Source organism: Hyla sarda, chromosome 1, assembly GCF_029499605.1.
Source record: "Hyla sarda isolate aHylSar1 chromosome 1, aHylSar1.hap1, whole genome shotgun sequence".
Lineage (NCBI taxonomy): Eukaryota > Metazoa > Chordata > Amphibia > Anura > Hylidae > Hyla > Hyla sarda.
In genome coordinates this window covers 454,726,369-454,744,452 of record NC_079189.1, presented here as the reverse complement: position 1 = coordinate 454,744,452, position 18,084 = coordinate 454,726,369, and the positions used below count along the sequence as shown (strand labels likewise).

Here is an 18,084-nt window from a genome sequence, read left to right as displayed (position 1 = left end):
AACCACAAGATAGATAAAAAGTGTTATATAATGGGGGTATAACTGATGTTACCCCCTGTAATGTCAAGAATGCAAACCCTGAGTCTTTGTTTTGAATGGAGCAGTGAGTCTTGCATTCATTGTCTATGGAGCCATGGGAGATAGCCAAGTAATGTAACACATATCCACTATTCTGGGCATAAGTGTATTAAAGGGGTACTCCGGTTAAATCCTTTTTTCTTTTAAATCAACTGGTGGCAGAAAGTTAAACATATTTGTAAATTACTTCTATTAAAAAATCTTAATCCTTCCAGTACTTATTAGCTGCTGAATGCTACAGAGGAAATTCCTTTCTTTTTGGAACACTGATGACATCACGAGCACAGTACTCTCTGCTGACATCTCTGTCAATTTTAGCAACCATGCATAGCAGATGTATGCTAAGGGCAGCATGGTGGCTCAGTGGTTAGCACTGCAGCCTTGCAGTGCTGGGGACTTGGGTTCAAATCCCACTAAGGACAACAATAAATAAAGTGCTATTATTATTATAATAACGTCAGCAGAGAGAACTGTGGTTGTGAAGTCATCAGAGAGCATTCCAAAAAGAAAATAATCTCCTCTGTAGTATTCAGCAGCTAATAAGTACAGGAAGGATTAAGATTTTTTAATAGAAGTAATTTACAAATATGTTTAACTTTCTGTCACCAGTTGATTTAAAAGAAAAAAAAGCTTTTCACCGGAGTACCCCTTTAACCCCTTCATGACCCAGCCCATTTTCACCTTCATGACCTGGGCATTTTTTGAAAATCTGACCACTGTCACTTTAAACATTAATAACTCTGGAATGCTTTTACTTATCATTCTGATTCCGAGATTGTTTTTTCGTGACATATTCTACTTTATGTTATCAGTAAAATTTCACTGATATTTGTATCCTTTCTTGGTAAAAAATCTAAACATTTCATGAAAATTTTGAAAATTTAGCATTTTTCTAACTTTGAAAGTCTCTGCTTGAAAGGAAAATGGATATTCCAAATAAATGACATATTGATTCACATATACAATATGTCTACTTTGTGTTTGCATAAAAAAATTGACAAGTTTTTACTTTTGGAAGACACCAGAGGGCTTCAAAGCTCCGCAGCAATTTTCCAATTTTTCTCAAGATTTTCAAAATCTTAATTTTTCAGGGCCCAGTTCAGGTTAGAAGTGGATTTTAAGGGTCTTCTTATTAGAAATACCCCATAAATGACCCCATTATAAAAACTGCACCCCCCCAAAGAATTCAAAATGACATTCAGTAAGTGTTTTAACCCTTTAGGTGTTTCACAGGAATAGCAGCAAAGTGAAGGAGAAAATTTGAAATCTTCATTTTTTACACTCGCATTTTCTTGTAGACCCAATTTTTTTATTTTTACAAGGGGTAAAAGGAGAGAAATCACCCTAAAATTTGTAACCCAATTTCTCTTGAGTAAGGAAATACCTCATATGCATATGTAAAGTGTTCGGCGGGCGCAGTAGAGGGCTCAGAAGGGAAGGAGCGACAATGGGATTTTGGAGAGTGAGTTTTTCTGAAAGGGTTTTTGGGGGGCATGTCCCATTTAGGAAGCCCCTATGGTGCCAGAACAGTGGACCCCCCCCCACATGTGACCCCATTTTGTAAACTATACCCCTCATGGAATTTAATAAGGGGTGCAGTGAGCATTTACACCCCACTGGCGTTTGACAGATATTTGAAACAGTGGACTGTGCAAATCAAAAATTTTATTTTTCATTTTCACAGACCACTGTTCCAAAAATCTGTCATACACCAGTGGGGTGTAAATGCTCACTGCACCCCTTCATAAATTCCGTGAGGGGTGTAGTTTCCAAAATGGGGTCACATATGGATATTTATTGTTTTGCGTTTGTTAGAACTGCTGTAACAATCAGCCACCCCTGTGCAAATCGCCTCAAATGTACATGGCGCACTCTCCCTTCTGAGCCTTGTTGTGCGCCCCCAGAGCACTTTGCGCCCACATATGGGGTATCTCCGTAGTCGGGAGAAATTGCGTTCCAAATTTTGGGGGTCTTTTTTCCCTTTTACCTCTTGTGAAAATGAAAAGTATAGGGCAACACCAGCATGTCAGTGTAAAAAATTTATTTTTTTACACTAACATGCTGGTGTAGACCCCAACTTCACCTTTTCATAAGGGGTTAAAGAAGAAAAAGCCCCCCAAAATTTGTAAGGCAATTTCTCTCGAGTACGGCGATACCCCATATGTGTCCCAAAACTGTTGCCCTGAAATACGACAGGGCTCCAAAGTGAGAGAGCACCATGCGCATTTGAGGCCTGAATTAGGGATTTGCATAGGGGTATTCTATGCCAATGATACCCAAACAGAGTGCCTCCAGCTGTTGCAAAACTCCCAGCATGCCTGGACAGTCAATGGCTGTCCGGCAATACTGGGAGTTATTATTTTGCAACAGCTGGAGGCTCCGTTTTGGAAACAGTAGCGTACCAGACGTTTTTCATTTTTTGGGGGGAGGGGGGCTGTGTAGGGGTATGTGTATATGTAGTGTTTTTTACTTTTTATTTTAGGTTAGTGTTAGTGTAGTGTAGTGTTTTTAGGGTACAGTCACATGGGCAGAGGTTCACAGCAAGTTTGCCGCTGGAAGTTTGAGCTGCAGCGCAAAATTTGCGCCATCTCAAACTTGCAGCACTCACTGTAAACCTCCGCCCATGTGAGTGTACCCTGTACATTCACATTGGGGGGGGGGGGACAAACATCCAGCTGTTGCAAACTCCGAGCATGCCCTTTGGCTGTCCGTGCATGCTGGGAGTTGTAGTTTTGCAACAGCTGGAGGAACGCTGGTTTGGAAACACTAAGTTAAGTAATAAACTTTCAAGTGTTTTGCAACCAAACTTAGTGTTTCCAAACCAGTGTGCCTCCAGCTGTTGCAAAACTACAACTCCCAGCATGCATGGTCTGTCAGTGCATGCTGGGAGTTATAGTTTTGCAACAATTGCAACAGCTGGAGGCACTGAGGTAGGAAACGGACAATGTTTCCCAACTAGTGTGCCTCCAGTTGTTGCAAAACTACAACTCCCAGCATGCCCAGACTGCCCAGGCATGCTGGAAGTTGTAGTTCGGCAATATCTGAAGGATCAGATGTTGCCGAACTACAACTTCCAGCATGCTTGGGCAGTCTGGGCATGCTGGGAGTTGTAGTTTTGCAACATCTGGAGGTCCACAGTTTGGAGACCACTGTATAATGGTCTCCAATCTGTGCTCTTCCAGATGTTAGAGAACTACAACTCCCAGCATGCCTGGACAGACTGAGCATGCTGAGATTTGTAGTTTTGCAACATCTGGAAGAGCACAGATTGGAGACCATTATACAGTGGTCTCCAAACTGTGGACCTCCAGATGTTGCAAAACTACAACTCCCAGCATGCCCAGAAAGCCAAAGGCTGTCTGGGCATGCTGGGAGTTGCAGTTTTGAAACTCTCAGAGGCAGCAGTGAGATCGCTTTACGGCGATCTCACTGCTGCCAATGAAGATGCCGCACTGCTGCCGGAAACTCACCTCCGGGACGCAGCGCAGCCAGGACCGCATGGAGGACGCCGGGACCGCACGGGACACCGCTCGGACGGGTAAGTGACGCCGGGGGACGGGTCAGGGACACTTAGCAGAGCGGTGTGTGTCCCGATCCCCGTGATCGGGACTCACACACCGCGCTGCTAAGTATTTTCATAGCGAAACGCTGCTATCAGCTGGTCAGATTTGACCAGCTGATAGCAGCGATCGCTGGGGGGGGTGGGGGATGAAACCCCCCAGTGGTCGCACGGTAAGATGGCTGGCTATCAGTGATAGCCACCATCTTTCCGGGCGCTGCGGGGTGCCGCGAGTAGCGGCAGTAATGTTCATGACGTACCTGTATGTCATGGGTCGGGAACACCTTGCCACCCATGACGTACAGGTATGTCATAGGTCGGGAAGGGGTTAACTTAGAATATCCTTCTGAGGAACAAACTGAAATCACCAAATCATATTTCTAATAGAAACAAAACACATGCAGATGTATTTTGGTAGGAGAAGCACGTTATACTGTATCTGTATCTATGCTATGGAAAGTAATTCCTCCCCATATGTCATACAGGCTGCTGTATCACTGGTTAAGGCTTCCATAATGTCTGCAGCCAGCTAGAATTGTAACTCTGTAACATTTCATTTTTCTAATACTCCAGTTCCATTTATTATGAATTAATCACCAATTGTCTGACATAATGGGTTTACAGCTCCCAGTCACTTGATTGAAGGAAAACTAAGTACAATATGTATTTAATGCAGTCATGAAATATTTTTTAAAATAAAACAATACACAGAAATGAGCTGGAATCCTCGCCTCCAGTAAGTGGCTGGCAGCCTGCCATGCATGCCTCTGCTGTCTGAACTCTAATGTTATGCCGCTTTATTGAAAACGCATTTCTCTGAGTTTTCTAAACAATACGAAAACAACTCTCAGTTTTTCTGAACCTGTGTACAGCCAGGACTGGTGAATGGTGGCACAGCACAATTTTTATCAAATGAAATGCGTTTGTGACTTGACATCCTGACACTGCATTAAGTTTTATCTAACCAACACACATTTGATACTCAAGAAACAATGGTCCTAGACTTCTTATTTCACAAACACTTGTTGATTCTACTGGTAGTCATCTTTTTTTAAGCTCATTGTCATCTTCTAGCATATGTGTGCTCACTTATTAAAAAATAGTAGTAAAGGAGGTTCCGGCACTCACCAAAGCTTCAAGCAAATAGTATTTATTGCATATCCTGAAGACAGGATGTGTTTCGGCATGTAGCCTTCTTCTGCTGTGAATCTGAACGCACGCAGGTGTCAGTTAAATGCACGAGGAGCGCCCACTGATGATGTCATAGGCCGGCATGCCGGGTATGACGTGTAGTAGTCATGGTAACATAAATAACAATTAAATTGACATAAGTCATATGACAATCAAAAGTAAACAAACAACTGTGAAGCTGATCGCGCTCCCCGGGCGAGTCCCTTGTCGGCAGTGTAGGTACCTGATAAGTCCAGTTTGCCGAAATGGAGCAGAGCATCCCCGGGCAGACCCCGGCATAATAAATGGTGACAGTAGCGGCATCATATGAGGCAATCGGAGGCACATAGTGGAAAAACATAACATAATTAGATATATGTGGCAAAGTGGGGTGCCCAGCAAATTACCTGCAATGAATGAAATATGTAAGTATAGAGCATATATGGCATAAAATATAAGGCATGAACAGCAATTAGGGCATACCCATCTGAAGCAGACTGAGACACTAAGACAGCCCACCTCCCCGAGCAGAGGGATCAGACCGAGCCTGGGATAACTGGAAAAAAGGGATAATATGTAAGTTATCATGAGTCATAACAGACTGACAATCTCATATTCCTTGTTAAGTAGTGTTGAGCGGCATAGGCGATATTCGAATTCGCAATATTTCGCGAATATATGGACGAATATTCATCATATATTCGCTAAATTCGCATTTTCGTAATATTCGCATTTTGTTTTCGCATATGCGAAAATTTGCATATGCAAAAATTTGCGTAAGCGAAAATTTGCATATGTGAAACTTTGCATATGTGAAAATTTGCATATGCAAATTTTCGCACATGCGAAAAGTCGTACGCCAGTGTCACACAGTAGTATTAGAGCCTTCTTTACACTACACAAGCTGGAAGCAGAGAGGGGTGATCACTGTGATGTGTACTGTGAAGAAAAATATGAATATTCGTAATTGCGAATATATAGTGCTATATTCGCGAATATTCGCGAATATGCGATATTCACGAATAAAATTCGCATTGCGAATATTCGCGAGCAACACTATTGTTAAGTCCTTTGGGCTCCAGTGTCTGTAGGGTATGTATCCAAAATGCCTCTCTCATTTATTTTTATGTCATCTCCTCTTTTGGGTAGGGTGACCTGTTCAATGACCTGATATCTCAACTGGGAGTTGGTGTGATTTTTCTGCTTAAAGTGGTGTGGGATGGGTAGTAAATAGTTCTCACAGCGGATGGTGGATTTATGAGGGGCATTTTATGACATATATGACATTTTTGCGTGCTGCTGCTGACTTGCTTATCCTCATCTGCTTATTTATGTGGTTACTTATGTGGCTCTTCTTGCATTATCCTCTGCTTTATTCTGTATACCTTATGCCAGCATTATATACTACGTCCGAGTACTTCCTTATGTGCCGATATGTGCCACCAATTGCCTCATATGATGCCGCTACTGTTACTCATATGTCACCATCTATTATGCCGGGGTCTACCCCAGGATGCTCTGCTCCATTTTGGCAAACTGGACTTATCAGGTACCTACACTGCCAACAAGGTACTTGCCTGGAATTCACATTAGAACCGGATTACGCTATTGAGATCACGGAACTACTTACCTCCTATGGACTGCAACGAGAGATGCACACCTCTGACTCCAGCTGACACTGGCAGCGTGACTGCACAGATCCGGTTCAGCTGCGCTAACTCTCTGTGCCCGGGGAGCATGACCAGCTTCACAGTTGTTTGTTTACTTTTGATTGTCATGTGACTTCATTGTTGTTTATGTTACCATGACTACTACACGTCATACCCGGGGTGCCAGCCATCCTATGACATCATCAGTGGGTGCCTCCTTATGCATTTAACTGACGCCTGCGTGCGTTCAGATTCACAACAGGGGAAGGCTACATGCCGAAACATGTTCTGCCTTGAGGATATGCAATAAATACTATTTGCTTGAAGCTTTGGTGAGTGCCAGGACCTCCTTTACCACTACCCATTAACACTCCACGTGCATCACCAATCACAGCTGTGCCGACCATACTCTTTCCACTTTTTAAATAATGTTGTCACGGTGGGCAGGAATAAGTGCAGCCTTGAGCTCGCCCAGACCTCTGTCCCTGTATTTTGGGGATGCCCACCTCCTTAATAAGATGGTCTCAACCACCGTGCCAGTCCCTACTAAAAGTGCAGGACATAAAAATGTCAAATACAAAGAAACACTGTCAGAAGTCAGGAAAGCAGGTCAGGGTACAGTGGGTTAACAGGCACAGAACAAGAAACAAAACACAAGGAGTTTAGACACAGATAAAAAGAGATCATATGGGCTAAATCAAAATCTAGAAAGCAGCGGGGTACCATTACAGAAAACAGAGGAAAGTCAGGTCACTTAGCCAAGGTCAGAATACACAGGATCAACATAGTAAGGTACAATACATGAGCTAGTGCAGATAAACAGCTCTAACACAGGCAGATTACAACCTTATAAAGTCTAGCTAAGGAGGATGTGGTCACTAAGGCTGGGGCTGATAGCTGAAGCTCCCTAGTGGCCTTAGTGCAGCATGTGATGCCTGGCCAGGTGTGATCATTACAAATGCACAGTATTTACCTTGCTAGAGCAGAAGATTATGCTGCAGAGCTGCTCTTTTGGTAATCATAAGATAGACGTCTTAATCATATGGAAAGAATAGAAAAATTGAACCAAAATATTCAAAACACCTGTCCAGTATGAGCACCATGCATGGAAATACATGCAATTGGCATGCTATCAGTGAGGTTACTAATGGTTGTCTGGGGAATGTTCTGCCACACTGAATGCACTTGGGCACACATATCATCAAGATCCGCTGCGGCAGCTCCCTTTGAAGTTGCCGACTTATTACATCCCAAATGTGCTTTATGGGTGAAAAGTCCAGAGATACTGCAGGCCATGGTAGCACATGCAGGCTGCTCACAGTAAGACAAGCAACATGCCACATTAAAGACAAGGCTGTGCCACTTGTTCCCTGAACCAATCAATGTAATGCTAAACTGTTAGTGTATTTGGAATGAAGCTCAAGAGGGGTCCGGCTATTGTATATTACACCACCGCACACTATTATCCCAGGATGACCGGTGTGATATTCCCTTGTGAAAGCCTGTTTATGGCGTTGTCCATGTGATCTCCAGAGCAATCTTCAGCTATCTATTGCATCGGAGACAAAAGTGGGACTTATCCTTAAAGAAGATAAACCTCCATTCCAGCCTTCTGTCTTGCTCTTCACAATGATATCAGGTAGAAGACAGGAAAAAAATCCGGGTATTCAGGCGCATGCCGCAGAATTGAAAAGGCATCCAGTGGTAGGATATATGTTCTTTATTTAGACAATTCAGATGTGTTTCGAGACTGCTGCCTCTTTTTCAATGAACAGTGGCTTATCTTGTTACTTGAAAAAGAGGCAGCAGCCTCAAAACGCATCTGAATTGGCTAAATAAAGAACATATATATCCTACCACTGGATGCCTATTCAATTGTTTTCCTGTCTTCTACCTGATGTCCAAGACCAGTCCGCCCCCTCAATGCAAGCCTATGGGAGGGGGCGTGACAGTTACCACGCCCCCTCCCATAGGCTTGCATTGAGGGGGCTGAGCGTGATGTCACACGGGGGCGTGGTCGTGACGTCACTATGCTCCGGCCCCGTGATCGCCAGTAATCACACTCTGAGCGAACATGCTCCGGGGACTGATTTTAACGGGGGTCTGTGTGCAAGATCACGGGGGTCCCCAGTGGTGGGACCCACGCGATCAGGCATCTTATCCCCTATCCTTTGAATAGGGGATAAGATGCCTAAGCGCCAGAGTACCCCTTTAATGGCATGCAAGTGCCTTCTGATGATTGTGTAGACCAGTGTTTCCCAACCGGGGTTCCCCCAGCCTTCCCAGTGGTCCTGTGCTGGGAGTTGTAGTTTTGCCGAAGGTTGTCTGGGCATGTTGGGAGTTGTAGTTTTGCAGCAGCTGGAGGAAATCCGGTTGGGAAATACTGGTGTAGACACTGTTTGGCATCCTATGTGATGTCCAATTTCATTCACAGTATAGAATGGATCAGTATGTTCCATTCTTCTATTCTGACTATCCGTCGTGGTGGAGGTTCACCTCTGTGCACCTCTTCCTGTGATTCCAGTACATCGTGGGTCTTCCAACCTCTACAACAGGCAATGTTGAACAGTGCTGACTTCTGAGTGATAAACCAAGTTATCAGATTCTATCTTTCCCAGTTTACCACAAGTAACAATAACTGGCACAGTAACGCACAGGAAACATTGCACATTCATGCTGTGTATTATAGTGAATCATAGATCATGCTTTGGACAGCATGAAACTAGTGATGGGTTCCATTTAAATGTGTTTTATAAAGATTAATAAGGATATTAATCTTTGATTATTAAGGTTCCAAACAACTGATATAAAGCAAAAACATACCAAAAACAGAAGGCAGACTCAGAGAGCAAAAAGGCTATAGTGCATACTGTTAATATAGTATAGACAGGGACGTGCACACATCGGGTCAAAACAGGGCTACACCCTCCAGCTGTTGCAAAACTACAACTCCCAGCATGCCTTTGCCTGACTAAGCATGCTGATGAGAGTTGTAGTTTTGCAATAGCTGGAGGCACACTAGTTGGGAAACACTGTTCCATACCCTCACCCCTCTTTATGTCATCTTTCCTCCTTAGCCTCCATATTTTCCCTCCATGCCCTCACACCCCTTAGCCTCTACATCAGTGTTTCCCAGGGTGAATACAGCTGTGGCAAAACTACAGGCTGTCGGGCATGCTGGGAGTTGTAGTTTTGCAACAGCTGGAGGCACCCTGGTTAGCAAACACTGCTCTATGTCCTCACCTCTCCAAGGCCATGTTTACACTGCGGAATGTCCATGTGGCATTCCGATGGATTATTCTGCATGGACATTCCACTGCAGCACAGTCCCATTGATTTCAATGGGATTGTGCTGCCCTGTGTACACGGCGGAATTTCCATGACAGATGTCTATGAAATAGTTCCATCAGAACCAAAATGGTACCAATAAAAACTACAGATCACAGCCAAAAAATGACCCTCAGATAGCTTTGTATACAGGAAAAATAAAAGACTTATCGGGGTCAGAAGAGGACAATTTTAAGCATACAAATTTTCCTACAAAAAGTTATAATTTTTTAAAATTACAAAATAAAACAAAATTGATATCAATTGGGTATAGTTGTAATTGTATGGACCAACAGAAAATACAGAACATGGCATTTTTACCGGAAAGTGCACTGCGTAGAAGCAGAAGCCCCCAAAAGTAGCAAAATGGCGTTTTTAATTTTTTATTTTGCCTCACGAATAATATTTGTTGGGTGTTACTATAGATTTTGTGGTAAAATGAGTGATGTCATTAAAAAATAGAATTGGTGGAGCAAACAACAAGCCTCATGTTACGCCTAGCGCTCCGGGTCCCCGCTCCTCCCCGGAGCGCGTACGGCGTCTCTCTCTCCGCAGCGCCCCGGTCGGTCCCGCTGACCGGGAGCGCTGCACTGTCATGGCCGTCGGGGATGCGATTCGCACAGCGGGACGCGCCCGCTCGCGAATCGCATCCCAGGTCACTTACCCGTTCCCGTCCCCTGCTGTCATGTGCTGGCGCGCGCGGCTCCGCTCTCTAGGGCGCGCGCGCGCCAGCTCCCTGAGACTTAAAGGGCCAGTGCACCAATGATTGGTGCCTGGCCCAATTAGCTTAATTGGCTTCCACCTGCTCCCTGGCTATATCTGATCTCCTCCCTTGCACTCCCTTGCCGGATCTTGTTGCCCTTGTGCCTAGTGAAAGCGTTTTGTGTGTCCAAAGCCTGTGTACCAGAACTTCTGCTATCCACCCTGACTACGAACCTTGCCGCCTGCCCCCGACCTTCTGCTACGTCCGACCTTGCTTCTGTCTACTCCCTTGTACCGCGCCTATCTTCAGCAGTCAGAGAGGTTGAGCCGTTGCTAGTGGATACGACCTGGTCACTACCGCCGCAACAAGACCATCCCGCTTTGCGGCGGGCTCTGGTGAAAACCAGTAGTGACTTAGAACCGGTCCACTAGCACGGTCCACGCCAATCCCTCTCTGGCACAGAGGATCCACCTCCTGCCAGCCGGCATCGTGACACCTCATATGGGTCTAAAGTTGAAAAGTCGAGGTTTATGGTTATTAGAGGGCGAGGAGGGGAAAACAAACAGTACAAAAATAAAAAATCTGATGTTTTCTCTGTCATGCAAAGCAAACAACTAACCCTCTTTGGATATTTAGGGCTGTAAAGCAGTTTTACTACCACAAAGCTGCTAACAGATTTACTTAGAAAAAAAATGACAAACATTTTTAAAAAACTACGAGTAGTGCCCTTTTTTTTTTTTTTTTTACTTGAGCACCTGCCCCCCAAAATGTCTGTGCACATCCCTAAGCATGGACTTTGTTAAGCTTATACCAAAAAGCTAGATGAGTAGACAAGTCACTGCCTTAGACAAAGTCAACAAAGTCAATACTATCACATCAGGAGATTCAAGCAGAGCTCAGAGCTGGAGCCCGGAACCCAGTCAAAAATGGAACGTTACAACTCCACAGTCCTTCGTAAAATGTTGTTAAAGATAGAGTTATGATTATTTTACTATCTAAGGCATTTCATTAGTCCCATTTACTATATTTATGATCGCTTTGGCACTTTGATGGGTACCATACTTTATAAATGAGTCTATGCTGCAGTAAAACGGCTTTAAAGTACACATGCTATACAGCAGCTTAGGATCACAGAAATAGGTTTTCTGGTGCTTACATTGCTTCTTTTAGAATGTAGGGCATGGAAATAACAGGTTATGGAGTGTGTTCTGAAATGTACTATAAATGGCTTCAAGGGGTTTGGCAAAACCTTTAATATATTTATATGATCAGAAGCATTCTGTTTAGTCATGGAAAGCTTTCAATAACACACATCAGGCCGGGTTCACACACAGTAGCAAGGATGTATTTTTCTATGGCGCTTCCCCCAAGCAATGCTTCTAAAAGAGGGTCCCCCATAATGTATTGGGGCATGCTACAATTTTTTTTTTCACATAAGATTGAAGACACAAAGGTCCAAACCATTGTATTTTCACAGCTGTAGCAAAACTACAACTTTTTTCTTTTAGAACAGCTGGAGACACACTGGAAATGTTGGTCTACAGCCAAACAAATCTGTGAGTGCTGCATTAGGAATCTATGCAACTTTTGGCAATACAAGGGTTGATGGATACTGTAAAGTCATAGCCATCTTTGGACTTCTGGTTTCTCATGAGGGAAAGGCATTTACAATAGCAAATATTTAAACACAACAACCTCCATATGTCTGAAAGATTCTGAGGAGACCCAGCCTCATACTTCATGTTTATTCAATACTTGCTTTGGTCAAGAAAATGTATTAGAAACTCTAGTCTATGGGTTTTGAGGAATTCAGATTTCCCTCCATTGCTGTGTGAGTGGACATACTATATGGCTGGAGGAATTTTTCGAGCAGATTTTCTGAGTGCAAAGTCCGCCTCGAAGACTCAGCTGTGTACACTGTGCAGCGGAATCCCATTGCCAGCAACGGGACTCTGCTGTACCGGAATTTCCGAGTGGAATTTCAAATTGAAATTTCACTGGGAAATTCCAGTGTGATCCTAGCGTAAGGGTACGTTCACACTGGCCGATATATTTGCGGGTTTCTCACTGCGTATTTGTAAAGGGGGAGGGCTCAGCCGAGAAGACCCTGCAGCCTTTCAAATATGCAGCGGGAAACCTGCAAATAAATCCACCCGTGTGAACATACCCTAAGACAGAGGAAGCACATCACCTGCAGGCTGCTTCACGATGTTTGGAAAAGTGAATTCCAATATGCACCCTGCTATATTATAATGATGTCTTATTGCAGATCTTAGTTTTAAAGGGGTACTCACCCCCTAGACATTTTATTCTACAATCTCTCGCCCAGCACCCCAGTAATCCACATGCACAGAGTGAACTCCACTCTGTGCTGGATTACGAGCGACCACAGCCATCACGTCCCCTCCATATATCTCCCATAGACATGAATGGAGGGGGTGTGTTGACCATGTCTGCCTGAAGCCTAGCACAACCGGCGTACTGAACATAAATATTCAGAGTGCAGGGCTGGAGATCGTGGGGAGTCCCAGCGGCTGAACAACCTTCCCCCCCTCCCCCCTGCAATTCGACATCTTATCCCTAGGGATGAGCGAATCGAATCTGATGAATCCAAATTTGTTACGAATTTCAGGTAAAATTTGCTTTGCACAAATGAATCACATGCAGCATGCAGCCTATCAGCAGCCAGCCACCCCTGTGATGTCACAGCCCAATATAATAGGCAGCCATCTTGCGGCCAGTCACTTCAGCGTTCTATTGCAGAGACAGAGAGAGAGAGAGAGGGAAAGAGAGCAGTGTTTGTTGCACAGAAAAATAATTTTTACAGCAGCAATTCACCTCAATACCAAATCCAGCCTAGAAGTACTGATAGGGAAGGGAGAGGGATTGAGAAAAAAAGTGCAATTTTGGGTGTATTACAGCAGCGATTCACCTCAAGCCCAAATCCAGCGTAGAAGCACTGATAAGGAAGGGAGAGAGATAGGGAGGGAAAGTGAAATTTTGGATGTAGTAAACAGTGATTGTGTGCTGCAGCACTGGTGTGTACAACAACTGAAAAGCAAATAGTAGCCACAAGTTAGGGTAAGCAGAGCACTAAAAGCCATAATCACCTGCTAATAATGCCTAATACAGGTTGCGTAGCGGAGTGAATTTTCCTCTATTAAGTGTAACCTGTGCATATATAGGTGTTGTACCATATAAAACAGTTGGTAGGTTCCTCAGACACAACCCTCAGTTGGCATGGCCCGGGAGCAGTCCTTGTCCTCCCATTGCCTCTGTCCTATGCTGTTCCCTCCTTCACAGAAGTATCGTATGCTGTCGATTCAGCTCCACTTTTTAGTGAGGACGATCTACTAGAGGACAGTCAGCAGCTACTGCCCAGCCAAGAAGCGGAGGAGACATCCACTGCTTCCTTCGCAAGGCAGGAAAGTAATGATGAGGAGAGTGACGAGGGAGGTGGTGTTGAGGAACCTGAGGAGGACATCAGTGACATGCAGACACAACTCAATGATGATGAAGCCGATCGCACTTAGGAGCCGGGTGCAGAAGGGGCTTCATCATCATCATCATCATGAGAGGAGGGTTGCAGGTCGACCATGAGGCAGTAGCTGAGCCAGCAAGGTGGTAGCATGGTTGGCAGTCAGCATGGTGGCAGAAGTGGAAAGTCTAGAGCCAAACGTGCCCGGGTAGACCACCTGCTTCGCGACAACCTACCTTCCCAGGGAGATAGTGGAACAGGGGTACCTGGAATTGGCGGCAGTAGCAGTCAATCAGTATGGACTGTTGGTGGGAATGCTATTCGGTGGTGTGGCAGTTTTTCATCAAGCATCCGGAGGATGTTAACCTGGCCACATGCAAGATGTGTCGGCAAAAGGTGAAGCGTGGCCAAGGTCCCAATGTTGGGCCCACGGCCCTACATCAAAATTTGCAGTTTCACCATAAAGCGGGCTGGCTCCAATGCGGTCGTCCAGCCTGCTGCATCACCCAGTGGCATGCCGCTCCCTGTTTCAGACAGCCAAGGCTCCACCACCTCAGCCGAGGGGAGCTGTCTGTCATACCCATCTTCTGTCACTCCAGATTGTCCTGCTCCTCCTACTTCGAGTCAGTCATTCCGCCAACAATACATCGGCGAAGCCATGTCCAAGAGACAACAGTATGCGCCCAATCATCCAACGGTGTAGATTGTGTGTCTAAGTTGTTGGTGCTGCAGTCCCTCCTTTTTCAAGTGGTGAACTCTGCACCTTTCAGAGAACTGATGGCTTGTGCCGAGCTGAGGTGGAGAGACCCAAGCCGTCATTTCTTTGCGAAAAAGTACCAGCCCTGCACAACTCTGCAGATCAGAAGGTGGGCCAGTCCTTGAGCCTCTCGGTGTGTACCAAAGTGCACAGCAGTGCCGGTGTGTGGAGCTGTAACTACGGTCAGGGACAATACATGTCCTTTGCGGCCCACTGGGTAAATGTGGTTCCTGCACAGCCAGAACAGCAACGTGGACAGGTCACACCGCTTCTTCCTCCATGCTCTCAGGCATTTGGTCCTGTGACAGTGTGCAACTTCGCCTCCTCATCCTCCACCATGTCCTCAACCTCCACTGCATGGAGAAGTTTCAGTGCCCCTCCAACATACCATGTGTGCAGGGCACGGCAGTGTCACACTGTTCTTCACATGGTTTGCCTTGGCGAACGGAGTCACACAGGGGTGGAACTGCTAAAAGTAATTCATGAAGAAATCAAATTATGGCTTACTCCACGAAAAGTGGAAATGGTGACTGACAACGGGAAGAGCATCTTGTCTGCGCTGCAACAAGGAAGCCTGAGCCATGCGCCCTGTATGGCACACGTGTTCAATCTGTCTGTCAAGTGGTTCCTGAAGTGTTTCCCCATCTACAAGACATCCTAACAATGGGAAGGAAACTTTGCATGCACTTCATCCTTTGGTACACCGCAAAGCACACCCTCCTTGAGCTGCAGAGTCAGAACAGCATCCCCCAACATAGTCTGATTTGCAACGTTTCCACACGTTGGAATTCTACCCTCCATACGTCAGTCGTCGGGATATCGGGATGAACGACATCATTCCACTGCTTCATTTCCTACAACATTTGTTGGAAATGATGGCTGGTCAGGGTACTGGGCAGTTTTTATAGTCATCTGACAGGAGAGGAGAAGCCGGAGCAGCAAGAGGAGCTAGAGGGTTTTGAGGAAGACGAGACAGAGGACCCAGGCACACCATGGCAGTATGCAGTGAAGATGGAGTCAGGGAGTCCCTCCGAGTCACTTGCACAAATTACACGATGCATGCTCACTTGCTTGTGTAGTGACTGCAGCGCAATGACTTCTGGCTCTCCACCTTATTGGATCCTCCCTACCGGCACAAAATGGGGGCCTTTTTTACACCCACTGAGAGGGAGTACAAACTGACCTACTACAGAGACATCCTATGTAGTCAGTTTGCCGATGCCTATCTGCGCCATCGTCCATCCTCTCGCAGATCTGACTCGGGGGGCCCTCTTCGCTCACCTTCCACTACCAGCTTCATAGAGCAGCAGCCTGAGTCTACAGTCACTGATAAGTAGCTTTTTTCACCCGCATAGTAAAGCAACTCATTAGCAGCAGCTAGACCTGGAGCAGGTGGTGGCATACCTTAACATGACCATGTCAACACACCTTGAAGATCCGCTGGACTTCTGGGCAGCCAAACTTGATTTGTGGCCGCAACTAGCAGAGTTTGCCCTGGAAAAGCTGTCCTGCCCGGCCAGTAGTGTTCCATCAGAGCGTGTGTCTAATGTGGCGGGGACCATAGTAACCCCAAGGAAAACTCGTCTGTCCACGAAAAATGCTAAATCTTAACTTTTCTTATGACAAAATATATGTACCCACATTTTTTTTAAAGGGGTTATCCAGCATATAAGCATTTAGTACGTACCTGGCAGACAGTAATGGACATGCTTAGGAATGATCTGCGCTTGTCTTGGGGCTAAATGGCTATTTTGTGAGATTACCATAACACTGTGGCTAGCTGTTTGTGAACCAGTATTTCCTGTTTGACTTTTCTTTTTTTTTACTACAAATCCCACAATTCCACCTTCCTCCCTCCCATGAAACATAAAAGAGCTGCATCCATTCAAATCAGTGTGGTTTTCAATCAGGGTGCTTACAGCTGTTGCATTAGTTGCAGTTTGATCTCTCTCCCACCATGCGATCGCTCCACCCATTGAAGCAGACAGGCTCCCTGTCATCAGCTGACTAGTGAGTCAGGTCTCGGCCGCAGTCATTTTGTATGCTTTTAAAAATAAATATTGGAGTGAAAATCACTGAAGAATTGTGAGAAAACCGTCACAACAGACACGATATTATGAACTACACTAACTTTAGAGCCCCTGTAGCATAGTCAGATAAAAAAAAATCATACAAATGGAAAGGTGTGCAAAAAACACCATGTGCCACCTAGACCACCAATTATTGATGTTATGCAAAGACCTCTAAAAGGTGGAAGGGAACAACGTATGGTCCATTGTAACCGGAGGGGGTAAAAACTTCCCTTGTAAGCCCCTACTCTCGCACTATTAATTCCCTTCTTGGCACATGTTACTCTCCCTATTTCCACCTACAAACACTGCCATTTCACAGGGTTTTTAGGTGGAAATAGGGAGAGTTTCCTGTGGGGGTCCTCCCTTTTTAGGACGAGTAACACTTACCAAGAAGCGAATTAATAGGGCGAGAGTAGGGCCTTACAGGGGAAGTTTTTACCTCCACCTGCTACAATGGACAATACGTTGCTCCCTTCTACCTTTTCGAGGAAAGTGTTACTCGTCTTAAAAAAGGCGGCCCCACACAGGAACCTCTCCCTATTCCCTAAAAACCCTGGGAAATGGCAGTGTTTGTAGGTGGAAATAAGGAGAGGTTACTGTGTGGGGCTGCCCTTTTTAGGGTGAGTAACACTTGCCAAGAAGGGAATTAATAATGCTAGAGTAGGGCCTTACAGGGGAAGTTTTTACCCCCACCGGTTAAAATGGACCATACGTTATTCCTTTCCACCTTTTAGTGGTCTTTGCATCACATCAATACTTGGTGGTATAGGTGGCACATGGTGTTTTTTGCACACCTTTCCTTTTGTTTTATTTGTACATATATTTTATCCTAAGATTATTATTACTTGTGCACACTAATACTTTTACAAAAGAGACAATTTTCTTCTGCCTTCCTGCCTCAGCTACTATTCTGTCCTGCCACCCGCCTGAGGCCACACATCTGTTGCTAAGTTCTCCTTTTTTCACCCACATCTAAAATTTAAATGTAAAAAATATCTTTAATCTTTTCAATTGTGAGGCCCTATCTCCTCATGCTGCTGCCACCTCCATTCTGTGTCATTCAGCCACTATATGGTCTCCTCATACTGATGCCACCTGTCATTGTGCCGCTCTGTGACAGTGATTCTAATAGCGACCTCTCTAATCTGCATGTCCAACTGAAAACCATATTATTTCACTAACCCAGCACACTGCCTATGTGTGTTACAGCAAGGCAAAGTGTTCTATACCCCTATTGAGGCTCTCTGTAGGCCAGAAATAGCAGTTTTTTTATAGTGATTTTGGAGAATTT

General features: G+C 45.0%; 1 protein-coding gene and 1 long non-coding RNA gene across 4 annotated transcripts in view; one reads left to right on the top strand and one right to left on the bottom strand.

The window, feature by feature from the left end:
- LOC130283936 (uncharacterized) overlaps positions 1-6,559 on the bottom strand; it is a 40,440-nt gene extending 33,881 nt beyond the window's left edge. Inside the window, exons 1-3 of the long non-coding RNA XR_008846881.1 lie at positions 6,438-6,559; positions 5,291-5,363; positions 4,766-5,214 (exon numbers count right to left, since the gene is read on the bottom strand). This is a non-coding gene — a long non-coding RNA (uncharacterized LOC130283936). The remainder of the gene's footprint in view (positions 1-4,765; positions 5,215-5,290; positions 5,364-6,437) is intronic.
- TMEM132C (transmembrane protein 132C) overlaps positions 1-18,084 on the top strand; it is a 595,756-nt gene that overhangs the window by 243,233 nt on the left and 334,439 nt on the right. The gene's annotated exons all lie outside the window — the stretch shown is intronic.